Genomic DNA, 16366 nt, shown 5'->3' on the forward strand with positions numbered 1-16366 from the left:
AATTTGGGTAGAAGTAAAAACTTAAAAGTAGGAAGAGATACAAATTAGAATAAAAATCAACTAATTAAAAGCAATAAAAAAAATAGCTCCAAAAAAAGCAACGCACATATTTTATTAAAACTTACAACAAAATTGCATTGAATCTATTTTTAACATATTTACAAAACTGTAAGCTAAAATCTATCCAAGTATATTTAGCATTAAATGAATCGATTATTGGAAGAGTTCATTAAATTCCTTAATTATATTGTTAATCAATTTGTTAGCTACATACAAAGTGCTTAATAATATTTCCAATTAATTAAATGGGCATTTAAATAAACTAACACAATACATAGCAGGTGAAGTTTTTTAAAGTGCACTTTCAATAATCGTGTTTACAAATCATTTAGTTTTCGATTTGGAAATTTAACACATGAAAAGACTTAAAATTTATCGTATCAAAATCCGATCGAAAATATTCTAAGAATAAAAGGAATTTTGGCATACTTCAGTATAGGCTCTTAAGACCAGTAAATCTTCATAAAATGTTGCACAATAAAAATCCTACACAAATTTAAATAGCCTTTTTTTAATTTTAATTATAAAAGGTTTTAATTAATATTATGCTACAATATGATAATAAAAATAGGCAGAAAACATAATTTGATAAAATTAGAAAAAAAAATAATTTTCATCCATAATTTAATTTTGGAAAAATCATCCATCATAATTTTTTCAAAGATAAATGGGAGAGTTGGTGTTCATTGTTTGTTCATTTATTGTCTATTACACAACAAAAAAGTCTCATAGAATAATATATTTCATTATAAAGATCCATTCCAAAGTAAAAAAAAATAACATTACAGTAGGATAATTTAAAGGCAATATATTTACCTATATTCATAAAAAATTTTCATTAGTATTCTATGAGTGTTATTTATTCGGAACTTTGTAAGAACATATCTCTTGGTAACAGTGAATTATTTATTGGTAGTTATATTATATTTGTAAATTTTCCCAGAAATATTTTTTTTAAATTAAATAAATTACATTGGTAGTTTCCCTATTAGAAATCTCCACGTAATAAAAAAGAATTGGATAATCTTTTTAAAAAATCCGATTTAAATTCTAAAGAAATTTTATTGAAACAATATCTGAGTCTAATATTGCTCACTAAACGCAATTTCTTCGAAATTTAAATGTTGCAGCTAAATATACATAAAGATATTTACCGAATTTCCCCATTTTCAATGACATTTTCTTGATTTTGCATGTTTTCTTATTATAATGGAAACAGATCACTATAATAAAATATTTTCCACATTATCATTTTAAATGGATAGTAATACTGTTATTTAATATTAGTTTTGTTACTTAACTTGTTTTCCTAAAATTAGTAACCTTTAAAATTAGTAATTAGTAGTATTAGTAATCCGAAAATAATTTTAAAAAGTAGTAACTTCGACGTGTATTACATTATATTTTTTCAATTAAGGCATTATCAGTAAAAGGATTCAAATTTTATTACATAACAGAAATAACCAAAATATCTAAAAACAACAAAAAATCCCTTTTATTCCTATTTCTGAAACTACATTATAAATAACATTCATTTAAGCAGCGTTTATTCTTATTGACATTCGGAAATGATCTCCCAAAATCATCACAAAATTGTTTGCTATAACCGAATAGAATTATGTCCTATAGAATGTTTATCGAAAGCAGCCTTTCATCTATGTTTGCCTTCTCTATTTCGAAGCACTTCCTTCCACAATGTGCGATTTGGAAACAGTTATGAAACACTCTACTGACTTCGCGATTCAAAACGGGATACTCATTGTTCATACGTTGATATCGTTTGGAGTCAGTAAATGAAAAATATCGTTTGGCGATTCAAATCGGAATTTCATAGATTGCTCTCCTGTTTGATCTGTTTGGTGTTATCAATGAATGTAATGTTCCGAATGAGCAGGAAGTTTTCAATGGGGAAACATTAATAGCGTCATTTCTCAGTAGTGGAAGTACTAAATTGTTTGCAGCAATCAGTTGGATTTATTTGAGTTTATATCATGAATCATTAGGTTCTTTTTATACTCAGACGAATCAAATTTAAGAATGGCATTTTCAGAACTACATTTATTTGTTTTAACCTTCAGAGAAGTAGAAGTTTAATTTATAAAGATAATATCTGGAAAACCAAGTTTCCCCCAGCTTTTTTTGTAAAATCGTGTTTTTTTTTTTTTTTTTTTTTTTTGGAGACTATATTTATATACTCTTTACATAGGAATATTTTTCAATCTAACCTACATATGAACTCGCCTTTTTAATAAAAAAAAATCATGAATGCATTTAATTTAACATTTTATTCGAAAACAATCTTCTATTATTATAATATTCATTTTACAATTTATTTATCATTATTTGAATATTTGAACTTGCACTCAGTTTTAAAATGGTGAAATCGTGTCCAAGATGATGCCATATGATATTGTCAGTATGAGAGCAGATAGAAAAAGGCTTTAATAATTAGTAACAAAAAAATGTTTTTCTTTTGTGTGTGTAAAATTTCCTTTCCTCAAGAAAGACATCAATATAGATAAATTTAAAAAGCAAAACCGTACCTAAATATAAAATTTGATCCAAATCGTTTACAATTTCCGAGATGCATGAAATAAATGCCGGCTTCCTAGCCTATGGGTAGCAAGTGTTCCATATGATCTGGAAGTCCCGGGTTTAAGTCCTGGTTCGTGGATCATTGTTCTTTACCCTATATTCTATCTGTGAGGTGTGGGAAAGATCCTCCCTGTAAAAAGTGGTTGTGCAAGTGAGTGTTTGAGTGTCATCTTCATATGAGCTAAAGTCAGACTTCTGCCCTCGGGTGCTTAGGGGTATCCTCAGAAGCTACTGCACCCCTCTTTTCCCGATTTCTTATTTGGTTTAAAATAGAATTCAATTCAAGGGGGATAAGCAACAACAATAACATGAAATAAATTTATATATATTTACAAGAACTTCTCCTTTAAAGTTATAAGATTTCAGAACATGAATTGATAAATTCATATTTTTAAAAAACGTTAATTTTTAGCATCAAATAAGGAAACAGAAATAAGTCGTGCTATTGAATACAGCAAAAATATTAATAATATCATGTCTTAATAATCATAGTAATTTAAATTTCCATTATCATTATAGAAGACGATACAATAAAATGAATAACAAATATCTATGGATTTTTTTTTTTTAATTTGGAAAAAAGATTAGAGGAAAAACATTCAAGCTAAAAAATGAAACAAGCAGTCTAAATATTATTCAATTGTCTTACGGTAGTCAAATTGCAATATAATTCAGTTAAATTGTCATCAAAACCTTCAAATCTTGGAAAAAAATAAACAACTGTAATTTTATTACTTTAAATTGTCTTCCAAAATCAACCTTAACATATAAAAGGGTATAACAGAGAAAAATTTTAAGCAGCAAGTTTTCACTTTTCAATAAAATGATATTAAATCAGAGAGAAAAATTAGAAATTGAAGGATGTAATTGTTAAATAAGGTTGATAAAATAACCCGTCTAATGCTAACGTACCTTAATTAGGTTAGAAATAAATTTTAAAAATCTGAAATTTAGAAATTTTTTTTAAAGTGTTTTAGTTATAAAGAATTATATTATGAACTCATAATTTAACACATTAAGTTTTTGCTTTCCCTAAGCTCTTCAACGTTAGTTTGGGCCTGCATTCATCGAATTTAGAAATGCAATGTAAACGAAAAACTGCATTTCAGCTGTTAGGCGACATGAGAAATTTCTGTTCTTAGCAGCATATACTTCTTAGCAGTCTTCTAACGTACGAACTCATTGGATTTGACACTTTTTTGTCTTTTATATTCTTTTACTTCATGCTTTTTTGATTCCGTAAATTTCTTACCGCTGCTTCTATTGTAATTAAAGCTATAAGTCGTTTATAATTCCAAAAGGAATAGACCAAAGAATCTTTTTAGCGATTTTTAATTTTAAATTGTTTCTCAGCTTTATTGATATAAAGTAACCACCATTCTGCAATGAATCGACTTAGATTTTAAAAACTTTCTTTTCGGACTTCCTTATCGTGGAAATAAGCTAAAAAATCAAAGGTGGAGCATTCCGTTTAAGGGTTGTTTTTTTTTTACTGCCATTTAAATAGGAAATAATTCATTGCATCATTTCTAACTGCCCCATATTATAAAATTTAACTAACTTTATTTAAATAATATCGAATATCAATTTTGATCTCATTTAAAGCAAATTTTATGAAACAAGAAAATTTTATATTTCGAAGCTCCAAAAATCTGTCTGATCCCTTTTAAGACAATGCCGAAACCTGACACCTATATCTTAAAATCTGCATTAGTCAAAACGCACATTTTTAACATTTTATATAACGAATCTATCTGAAATGTATGTGCCCCCTCTTTTAGATGTTCAAAGAACCTTAATGGAATAGGCGATGCTACGCGCTTAAGAAACTGGAACCTTACAAAAGCAACGAAATAAGCCAGAAGACAGAAAGTTCATTAAAAATGCAGTTTTACGCATCGATTTCGGAAGCAATACTTTCAGACAATTCATTAAAACTCAGGCCTCCGAGTCTTTTGCAGAAACCTGATATAGTTTCGTTAATCATTGATTGCGTTAATTATTTGATTATTCCCCGAATCTTTCAATTAATGATGCTTCTTTTTATTTAACAAGTTTTCTAGAGCAGTTTGAAATTACGAAAGAACAAGTTCAAAATAATTAGGAATGTACGATTTAATGGTGTTGCCTTATTTGTAGAGTAGCAGATTTTAATGTCGTTGAAATCAATTAGCATTAGACCAAAGTTAATGTTAATGGAATGACCATATGTAAAGAATTTTCAAACACAATGGATATTTTTTTTAATTTGGAGTCTAGATTTCACAAACGTTTCTAACGTAGCATTTCTAAGAGTATTAGCAAATTCCTCTGTATAGGTAGCCTTTATATATATCTATTAACTTGCAACTGAATAGTAATTTAATTTTTAATATTATATTTTAAAATTATTTATTGATATAATCAGAATTCATGGTTATAGTCTTAATAAAGCAATTATCGTTTTATTTACTTTTATTATGACTGTGCAATAATTCAGCAATTTCAATTGATGTGTTAAATATACACTAATCAAAAATTTGATTGTCATTTTATTTTTAATATTTTCTCCCCAGATATCTTTTTTTAATATTTTTATGAGTCGATAAGTTGTAGACAATAATTCTTTTTAAATTGTATCTATTGTCAAACTGAAAAATCCAAAATTGCATGCATTTAATTATTTAAAAATATATGTTAATACAATTAATTTTTTTGACAGATTAAATGAATCAGTTTTTACATTGGAAAGCATTCGAAGAATATAATATGTTTAAATCCCAAATACTTCACAAAAAGAAAAACAGACGACTGCATTTCCATTTTTGTTACTTCCAACTAATTGGACAGAGCTTCTCACAGCTCAACAAATACTTTAACTCTGAGGTAAAACATAAATAAACGAAAGAAATCCATTGTTTCACCAATACCGCTTGGATATGTTTATATTTAATCTTGCAATTAAGAGTCTGAGCTAACCAAACCGCTAATTAGATACTAGAATCGTACACAAAGCAGCAAAATCCAATTATCCAACCAAAAGTTGCCACAAATAATTTGCAGTAAACAAATATATTGGAAGGATCCTGATGGAGATCGCAGCTTCAAGAAACCGAGACGTCTTCTGCAGTGAATTAAACTCCAGTTGCCATGGCAACTTTAGAAAGCCAGTTGTTAGCATTAATAAGGACAAAAAGTTTTACCCGGTTCTATGAATGAAACGACGACTGATAATCTTAAAGCCAATTTCGTGGCTGTTTACGCCTCTAACAGAATTTACGCGGAAATTAACTTCGGTGTTTTGACGTCCAAACTATTCAAAAGTCTAATTCTTTAGCGCAAAGGCAATATTTCTCAGCGAGTAAATTTCATTATTCGAATGATAAATAAATACAATTCAGTCAGCTGAAACGCTAAATCTCTAGTACAATATTTTCATATATTCAAGGATTAATATTTATTCAATTTTGTTTAATGTGGTATTTTTCTTTCTGTCTTTTAAGACAGACATTTTCTATCGTTTGATTCGCATATGAATTAATTAATTAAAGTTCAATAAAATAAATAAAACTAAAGGAATGAGATCAATCAAAATCTATAAAATATGACATATGAGAGTAATATAATTGAAAATTTATAAATCCGTTAATATGTTATCATTGCATTTTTAATGCCTTTCAACACTAAAACTGCTTAGTAATGTTTCTTCCTGCAACAAAATTGTAGTGAATTTTCACATCACTCTTTACGAGCTTAAAGCAAGAGGAATTAGCGTTTGTTTTTCTCATGTCCGAGGTCATTCTGGCATTTTAGGGAATGAAAGAGCCGATTGGCTTGCAAAGCAAGCTACAAAACTAAACATCATTGATCCTATGAGCATTCCCAAATCTCACATTCGTAATGAGAATCACAAAAAGACCATTCTCTTATGGAACGAGCTGTACCAAAATTCGTCAACTGCCTCTTTAACCAAATTATTTTCCCCACAATTTCTCAAAGGTTGAATAACAAGCATTTTTTCAGTGATTTTCACTTAACAAAATTTCTTACTGGACACGGTAATTTCAATTACTATCTCAAGAAATTTGGATTATCGAACACTGATCTGTGCTCTTGCAGCGTGGGTGGAGTTCAAAATGTCGAACACTTGCTTTTTGATTGCTCCAAACTTACTGAAGGGAGAAGAGATTTTATTGTGGATCTAGATGCCTGTAATATTAAGTTTCCACCTCCGCTTCATGTTTTGGTCGACAACAAAATGGCTTTTTTGTCATTCTGTAAATTTATTGCCTTTGCTGCTTCAATTTTTAATTAGTTTTGTTGTTTATTTTTCCTGTTGTTTTTATCCTTATTTTTATATGTACATATATTTTTTTCTATGTATGTAGTTGTTTCAACTTACCTCTGTAAGCCTTGTGCTGTACTTTGTGGTGCACAAGGATTGACTTATTATTAATAATAACACTAAAACTGAAACATTGTATTTAATATTTGAAATTAAATATTCAAAATAAATAATCTTCTTCTGGGATTTTTCAAAAAAAAAATGGTATATAAAAAAGATAATGCAACAAGTTGCATTCTACTTCTAATGTATTGTTTATAAATCGCATGTCAGATAGCCTAGATGAAAACAAGTGTAACCCTCTTTTACAATTAAACTTTGAATTAATTGTGAGTTTATGAAACATATTTTGTGTTGTAAATGATATTGATTAGGCACATATATACTTAAAATACCATTATAGCGTTTTCCATTTTTTCTCGGGTTTTTTTTTTTTTTTTTGAAACTTTTTTCTAATCAAATCATAAGAGTGCAGGGTATTTTTAGAACTAACCAAGTGAGACCGTTTCTTGAAAACGATAGACGTCGGTGCAGAAAGACAGTGATAACGATTGAATACTTCATTAAAGAATGTGAAAAAAGAAGTAAAGAATGTACAAAATTAGTTCATTAAAGAAGTATATGGCAATTAACTGTGATAAAATCAATTAGTTCAAGATTCACAAAAACATACGGTTATCATTTCTTCATTTGGAGAAATCATTACTGTCCTTATCATTTATGGAATTTAAAAAGTAACTTCTAATCAGCAAAATTATAAAAAGATTACTTAAGTTCAATATACAGTGAATTTTTACTTTTAAGTCATTGTAAATGTAGCTTAAGACTTGTTGGCGAATGGAAAGTTCGAAGTATATCTCTCTGGGAGAAGTGTTGCACTATGGGATGATCCGAGAGCAATAAAATGAAGTTGATTGATTATCTCAAGTAGATAAAACAATCAACTGGCACGAGCCAAACCTATTTCATTAATATCGACAAAACGTAAGCATTAAATTCCCCTATTGTTAAAATAAATTGCAAACTCATTAATCTGATTTAGATGTAAAGCTTCAACTTATATTTCTACTTTCAGCAAACAGGTGAAATTTTTTTGTTTTGTATATAGTTCCGAACGGCATGTAGAGATAAACAGAGTACTCTTTTGTAACACCCAGTTACTTAATTGAATGTCATGATAACAAATCTCAATAAATTATTATTCCATGTAATTAATAATCCACTCAATTGGCCATTAAATACATATTTTGTGTTTAGTTGGTATTACTTTTTAATTGGTATTAGTTACAAAAGAGCAAATGAACAGTTAAATGAAAAGAATACTAATTTTCTTTTAGGATACAAGCACATAATTTTAAGCCATAAAAAGGCTGAATTTTGAAGTGGCAATCAACACTTCATTTCTATTATACCAATATAAATGCGCTTGTATCACCACGACAAAATAAATATTCCCAAAAGTCAGAAATGCAAAGATATTTGGCTTGTGAAAAATTATTTTCCTAAACCAAGACTACAAGTCTACTATTAGGACTTTGCGTCGCAACAAAAAAATTGCCTTTACGCTTAAAGGTTATTTTTTATTTTCATGTATGGTCTAATCTAACTCATTCAAAAATATCTATTCAAATGCTTAAGTCATAGACCATAAAAAAATCATTTCCTTTTATTCAAAAAGACTTTGGAGCCACGAAGTAGTATCTAAAGCAGAAGTTGACTTCTCTTCGAAATTCCGGCATGTTGCAGAACTTTCAGAGAAAACGTGACCACTTTTATTATATTTTATTATATTTTGGAGGCAACTTTCAGAGAAAACGTGACCACTTTTATTATATTTTATTATATTTTGGAGGCAACTTTCAGAGAAAACGTGACCACTTTTATTATATTTTGGAGGCAACTTTCAGAGAAAACGTGAACACTTTTATTATATTTTATTATATTTTGGAGGCAACTTTCAGAGAAAACGTGACCACTTTTATTATATTTTATTATATTTTGGAGGCAACTTTCAGAGAAAACGTGACCACTTTTATTATATTTTATTATATTTTGGAGGCAACTTTCAGAGAAAACGTGACCACTTTTATTATATTTTATTATATTTTGGAGGCAACTTTCAGAGAAAACGTGACCACTTTTATTATATTTTATTATATTTTGGAGGCAAACTAATATATTCTTCAGCATCCATGCCCATTACTGTCAGCAATTAATAGATTAAACAAGGTTCAATTAGTTTTTTTTTTTTTTTTTTTTTTTTTTTAATAATTTGTAAGGATTCGGGCATAATTTTGAACTTCTTATCTTCTTGATCAAATTTTGTTCTAGAAGTAACAATGATTTGTTCATGTAAGGAATATCGTGTCATAGTCCTTCTAAATATTATCAATAAAGAAATGACGGATTTAGGAAAACAACGTGTAATTTACTTGCAGAAAATAAAGTATGAAATATCAATTCAATATCAATTTTCAATTATGCAATCATTATTTTCACACTTACATATCTCAAACATTATATCGCAGAGAGGTATGAATTGCTCAAGCGATAATCAATTGAAATGATCATTTTGGATAAAAGAAACCATATTTAAATCACAAATCAAAATTACTTCATGATAACTACAGGTATAATTGAAAAAAGAAAGTTTTATAAAATCTTGCATCAGTAATTATTTCATACAATACCGGCAATAATCATCTAAATAGTAAACATGACTTTCTGCTTCAAATTCAATCAGATCAATCATGGCAGCGGGAAGGATGACGAGCCAGCAATTAATTTTGAACGGAACTCTGCGCAGGGTAAATACAACGCATTTACTACACAAATTTAAATGTTTATCGAAGTAATTATTCCTGTTCGGTGTAATATTTAGTATGCCATTAAACACGAGTTCGTCATTGAAATTGTCGTCGCTCATCCCGTGCGTAATGACACTTTATGAGATTGAAAATTAATTGCGAAATGGAATGGATTTCGTAAAGTATGTACGGTGTCTGACAAACTGATTTAAAATTAAAAATACTTGTTAAGAATTGTAGAAGTATAAATTTGTGATAGGATTACAATTGTTCGATTTTGCAATTATACGAGTAGAAAGTTTTACAAGTATCCAAACATATCGCCCAAGGGCTGTGATGCCTCACGTTATTATATGTCAGTCTGTGAAGTCGATAATTCTAATAAGAGACTAATATTGTTAATAAAAGTTCTGATACAGTTTATGTCTATCTAGAACTATTCAGTTTTAACTATAGAAAAGGCAAGAAACCATGGACTTTCTTCGCATTATCCAGTTTAACACTTAGTGGATGTAATAAAGTTTTATTATGAATTTTTTTGCATCACTATGCATAACTTATTAAAAACGGGGTGCAGTTTCTGTTTAAGCCGAAATAATTCAAACCCGTCGCATCGAAATTGTCTTACAATTTTATTATATGTTTGTTTTTAAAGTGTAATAGGATATATTAATGTTTGCAAAGATCACAATCCAAATTTAGGATAGGTAATCGATACGTTTTCATTAACTACAAGAAAAAAGCCTTTTATGTTACATTTTATACGAAAATGATTGAAAAAAAGTTGGAATCTATATTTACACAAAATATTTTTTGATATCCCAACGTTGCTTTTTGATGTAATAAAAGCTGCACAATATCATAGCAAAAGCATAGAACATGTTTTTTTCTTATAAGGATTGCTTTTATTTCGTCGTTCTCGCATGGTTCTGTGGCGGATTGTGATGCGCGAGGATAGAACCTGGGACATTGTGGTTTGCAGTCCAGTAACATGACCACGATACAAAAGCAATTGCTCGGATAGCGTAGGTGTTAACTGGCTTATAAGCTTTCACTACAGTTCTATGAAAATATATTGATTATAGAATCATTGAAAGCAATTGCTAATCGTTTTCTTAATGTTTGATTTTAAAACGCCAAAGGAGATATAAAAAATTATAATCATCGCAGTTCAAATAAATTTCATAAGACTTCCATATCGTATTTTATATTAGATGATAGAACACTGGAATTCTTGTTAGTACAAGGAACTGTACGATATTTTAACGATGTTCTTCAATATTTTTAAATCTGTCTAATATCTTGAAGATATTATAGGTGTATTGTGGAATGTCTTGTGGCAATAGGAATTGTTTATCATTCAAATTTTACGTATGATTTCATGAAAAGATATTATTTATGGCATCTGGTCGAAAACGATAATAGGTTGTGTCCTTGATGTTTCATATTTAAATGCAGTAAGGCACATGGAAAGTTGCAAGGTTGCGTTCCAAACATGGATTTGTAAGTAATATGATTTTATTAATTCCATCACAAAAGTTTAACGTTGGAACGATGAATGAAACTTTAATTCTTTCAGCTTAAGAATGCCTGCTACACAATATTTTCAATACTATCCAATATTGTGAAGATGTAAGAATTCTATAGAATATCTTGTGTAATATTGATTACTTATCTTGCAATGCGACTTGTGTTTTAATTTTTGATTTTAAGCTGCACCCCATTTTGCTGCTAAAAGTTTGCACCCTCACAGCTCAAATTTTTTATTGGTAATTGATATGTTCTTATTAATTCTGTTAAATGTTCTGATATTACGTCTTCTGATAACCTTGAGTCCCAATTAATACAAGATAAGGGAAATCAATGATATTATCTAATATTTTTTTATCCTTCAATTTATATTATTATTCCACTAAATAATAATGCTTAAAATATACAATTGAAAAGCTTTTGTGGCTTATGTCTTTAACAAACTTTTAAAATTCACCAAATTAACCTTTTCGATTCTCAGTTTATCCCTATTTTCTTTATAATTATTCCTTGTTTCTTTTTATGGGTTCGTATGATAACTCCGATATTATAAATACATTTTTTTTAAAAAAATATGATTTAATATGATACAAAAATATAAGAGGGGAATAGACTCACTTTTGGCACCACCCAAAAATGGAACATTAATTTTCGAACGTTTTCTATTTTCATCCATAAACACTAATGGATATTAGTATTAAAACTGTGCATATTAACTAATTATTAAAAGAAAAAAAAATGATTATCAAAAACTAAGATGAATAAGAAGAAAGGAAATCATTTTAACATAACTATTCTGAATATTCATAATTAGTGTTAGTTATATTAAAAAGATTTCATTATGACTGTATGTAGACATGCAATGGTTTAATAGAATTTTTTCTCCCTCTTAAATATTGTTTTGGTAAAAATCATCAAAATTATTTTCATCTGTTTATTTACAAGACATTCTAATTTTGGTTTTTAGCTGCTTTCATTAACTGGATGGTGGTTATGAACACAACATAGGCAAATTTTATTTGATAAATGATATTGTTTATTTTGAACAACCACCCATTTCTTCCCATCATATTATAATGTATTAAAAGCATATTTTGGATTTATTAAAATGGAATAATACAAAATTAAGATATAAATTGAGAAGTTTTTCTTGCTCAAAATGAGGGCATTTTTTAAAAAAAGAATAGTCTCTTATTTTTGCACATTTGTTAATCATATATTTAAAGTCACATATAACGTAATCTATTTTACGTGTTTAGTGCAATAAATTCTTTAAAAACTCATAATTGTATTCAATACATTTATAATCCCAGAATTGTTTTATTTGTCCATGAAAAAATTACAGAAAAATTTGAATAATGTTTATAAATAATAAAACTCCATTTTAGGCGCAAATAAAGTACATGAATAATTTATGAGCAAAAACACTTGAATTATAATCTTTTATGGAATACATTTTTAATTATATTCGAACTATGGAAAAATATAATTAATTTTTTTTTTTTATATTTATGAAAAGAATGTATGTATAATTAGATTTTGAAAATTACGTTTTATTCATTATAAATACAGTATTTTTATATATAATTCCTTTAAAAAAAATTAATTCAGTGATTTTTCCCCATATGATGCGATTCATTTATGCTTATATAAACTCTGATCCGGTGTTAAATCATAATCCCCAATCTTCTCACAGTTATAAAAACCAGTGATTATTTTCACAATTTATTCAGTTCTTTATTCTTTTATTATGCTTGCCAAAATCGCTTAAAGCTTTTTTTTTGCTATAGCATTGCATTACGAAAGATTAAACAATAATCCGCACGATAAATTATTCAAATGATGCGTTAAGTGGGGACCGTCCATAAAATACAAATTGCATTAATAGGAAAATCTATAAATGTTGGAAGTGGAAAATCTTTAAAAAAAAAATGTAATTTAAATATTCGCAGAAGAGTCAGATATTTGAATATTTATTTGGTTTCAAATTGTAAGGATTAAATGGTTTTTGAAAATACGAAAAATTGATCAGAATTGCATGATATTAAGCATGAAAATGTTTAAAGGCGGGTATAATAGCCAAAAGAGTGTATTCTATATAAACTGACAAATTATTTGTAAATTGCGACATGCGTGATAAAAAAAACCCTTCCAAAATGCCTATGTGCAAGTCGTTGAAGAAAGAGTACTAAATATGGCAGTAAATGGATAGATACGGATAGGTTTTTCTGTAGAGGATGCTCGATGACGAAAAGGCGGATGGGGGGAGGGGATAGTATTTTAAAATCGCAAAATTATTTGCTTTTAACAATAAAGAAAAAAAGCGTGCGTGTTTGTTGTGCTCTACAGGTTCAGTTCAGTTATATTAACGCCCCGTTTTAAAGCAACACTAGGGTTATTTTGGGACGGACCTCGTCATTTTGAACCACGGTCAAATGACGAGGATGACACCTTAGCTGGCACCCCCCTCTCCACACCAGCGGGAGGACGTTTGGTCATGACGGATTGAACGTGCAACAGGCCCCCTTACACGACGGTTCTTCGGTGGAATCGGGATACGAACCTGAAGCCCTCCGGTTCCGAAGCCGAGACCTTACCACCAGGCCACCGCGGCCCGTTCTCTGCAGGAAAAACTATTCGATATTTAGCTACCAAATCTGAGATAAATATACTTTAGAGGGTGAAAATATGTCTCACAGAGCTATTTTATAAATTTTAATTTCTTTTTTAAATAATTAAAAAGAAAAAGGATTTTGGCGTTCCTTTACAATAACTCCTGCAAATATTAGATATTAATAAATGTTTCACCCTTTTAAATTTTAAAATGTTTTCAATAATATATATTCTATAAATGATACCCATTTGAATGTCGCTTATTTTTTAATCTATTTAAAAAAAATATTTTTAAATTTAATTTATAGCAATATATCTCATTATTATCATGCATTTCAAATTGCTTTTATTTGTGTTATGAATCATTTTTCCTGCATTTTTCTTCCATTATTATAAATAATATATGAAGATAGAGTTTTTTTTTCTCCGATAATAAGGTTTTTGTATAAAGTATATTTTTCAGAAACTTTTTTGAAATTTAGTTATATTTACAGTGAAGTCAATAAATAAACATTGTTCAGAAATTTTTTAATGTATCCATTTTAAAACAGGATTGCTCATTTCTGAAATATAATTGGTAGCATAAAAATATGTTATCGTTCTTTTTATTTTCGAAATGGCTTTTTTGCTGAATTACAATGCATTTTTGTCTAATCGGAGAAATGTCCACTTAATAATAATTCGAGATATAATTTTAAATATAAAACATAATATGTAGTACACACGAAGTTTTAATGATGAATGATTCGACTTTTTATCTTTATATTTCTGAATATGCTTTTAGTTCCAGTAAGTTTGTTTTTTGTATTATTTGAAGTTTAATCATTTACGTTTCAAATTAATGTTCAAATTTGAAATGAGACTAGAGAAAATTAGGAAAATGAGATGGATGCAATTTTCGTTGGAGGACTTGATCTCTCAGACTCTTTGCCTTTAAGACTGACAGTTTATTTCTATTTACCAAATAATGTGATTTTTATTTATAAATAAAAACACCTAACTGTGGGTTTATAAAATACCATAAGTTACATGTCTAATGGACTTTAACTCTTACATTCCTAAGATCATTTAAGTTTAGGTCACTCAGAAGACATGAATACACGAATTTAGAATTCAAAGATAAGAAAAATGTCCTATTTCCTCAAACACTGCAAAGATAGCCCGTGCTTTGAAAAGACTGATATACAAAAAATAATAAACTTTACTAATGACTATTAAGCAAATATCTGCGCTGACAGTCTTTGAGAGATCACAGAAAATTTTCCTGTTCCCCCTACCAGACCATGCAGGCGAGCGTCTCTAATGAGAAAAGCACACGCCGCGGATATTTAATAAATCACACTCAACGACAGAGGGAGGAAATTTAGCAGTGATATCTAGACGTTTCATGTGCTTTCCATAGTTTTATCGAACCTGGAGTTTGTAACTTTTCACTCTTGATAGATTTAATTCTTTAGGTATATATTTGTATAGTGAGTATTCAAAGGAACTTGCTGACTTAAAATAGGGGATGTTAGTTGACAAACGCAAAGTATTTTTGACTATAGAAGAAGAGCCATTGATTTTCCTGTGAAGCTTTCTCGTATATTCTATAATAATGTGTTATACCCCTTTACCAGAATTAAAATTATGAACCTTCAGAAAAAAAAGTGAATTCAACGAATATTAGATATTTTTAGTTTGAGAATTCTGCTTATAAGGATTTTGTGAAGAATCATACAAACAAATAGTTTCTTCAAAATCGCAAGTTTGTAATTTATGAAGATTGCAGTACCTTCTCTTTACATACTTCATGTACGAGAAAATAAAATATTTACTTTTAGAAATTAATAATTGAATATAATTGAATCTTCCATTTATCGTAATATCCTAATTAAGAATCGTTAAGAATCGTTCGCTAAACTATAAATATTTTTCTGATTCTATAATCTGACAATTACAAACTTCAATCGCAAGCCAGAAATCGAATGTTTCTTCAATGAAATTTCATTTTAACCGCTAACAAAGATGATTTCCATTTGGCGATTATTTTAAAAGCTGGCATTCGTTTCGTGAACGTGGCAACCATATCGTTCTCTTATCTTAAACTCAACCAAGAATTACAACTAAATTAAATGAAAGCTAATTTTTTTCCACTAACAAGGATGGTTTTCATTTGGCGACTATATATAGCAACAATATCGTTCTCTTGCCTTAAACTTAATCAATAATTACAACTAAATTTTTTTTAAATCATTTTTTCCAACTAACAAAGATGGTTTCCAATTGACAAGTATTTTAGACATTGGCAAAGATTTCGGGAGCTTGGCGACAAAAAAGTACTCTCCTCTTAAACATAGCCAATAGTTGCAACTAAGGAACGTTAAAACAATGTTAATGCTCGTAGACATAATATAGAATGCAAGTAGACTTTATTAAAAACTAATCTTACATATAT

This window comes from Argiope bruennichi, chromosome 8 (genome assembly GCF_947563725.1).
Source record: "Argiope bruennichi chromosome 8, qqArgBrue1.1, whole genome shotgun sequence".
Classification (NCBI taxonomy): Eukaryota; Metazoa; Arthropoda; class Arachnida; order Araneae; family Araneidae; genus Argiope; species Argiope bruennichi.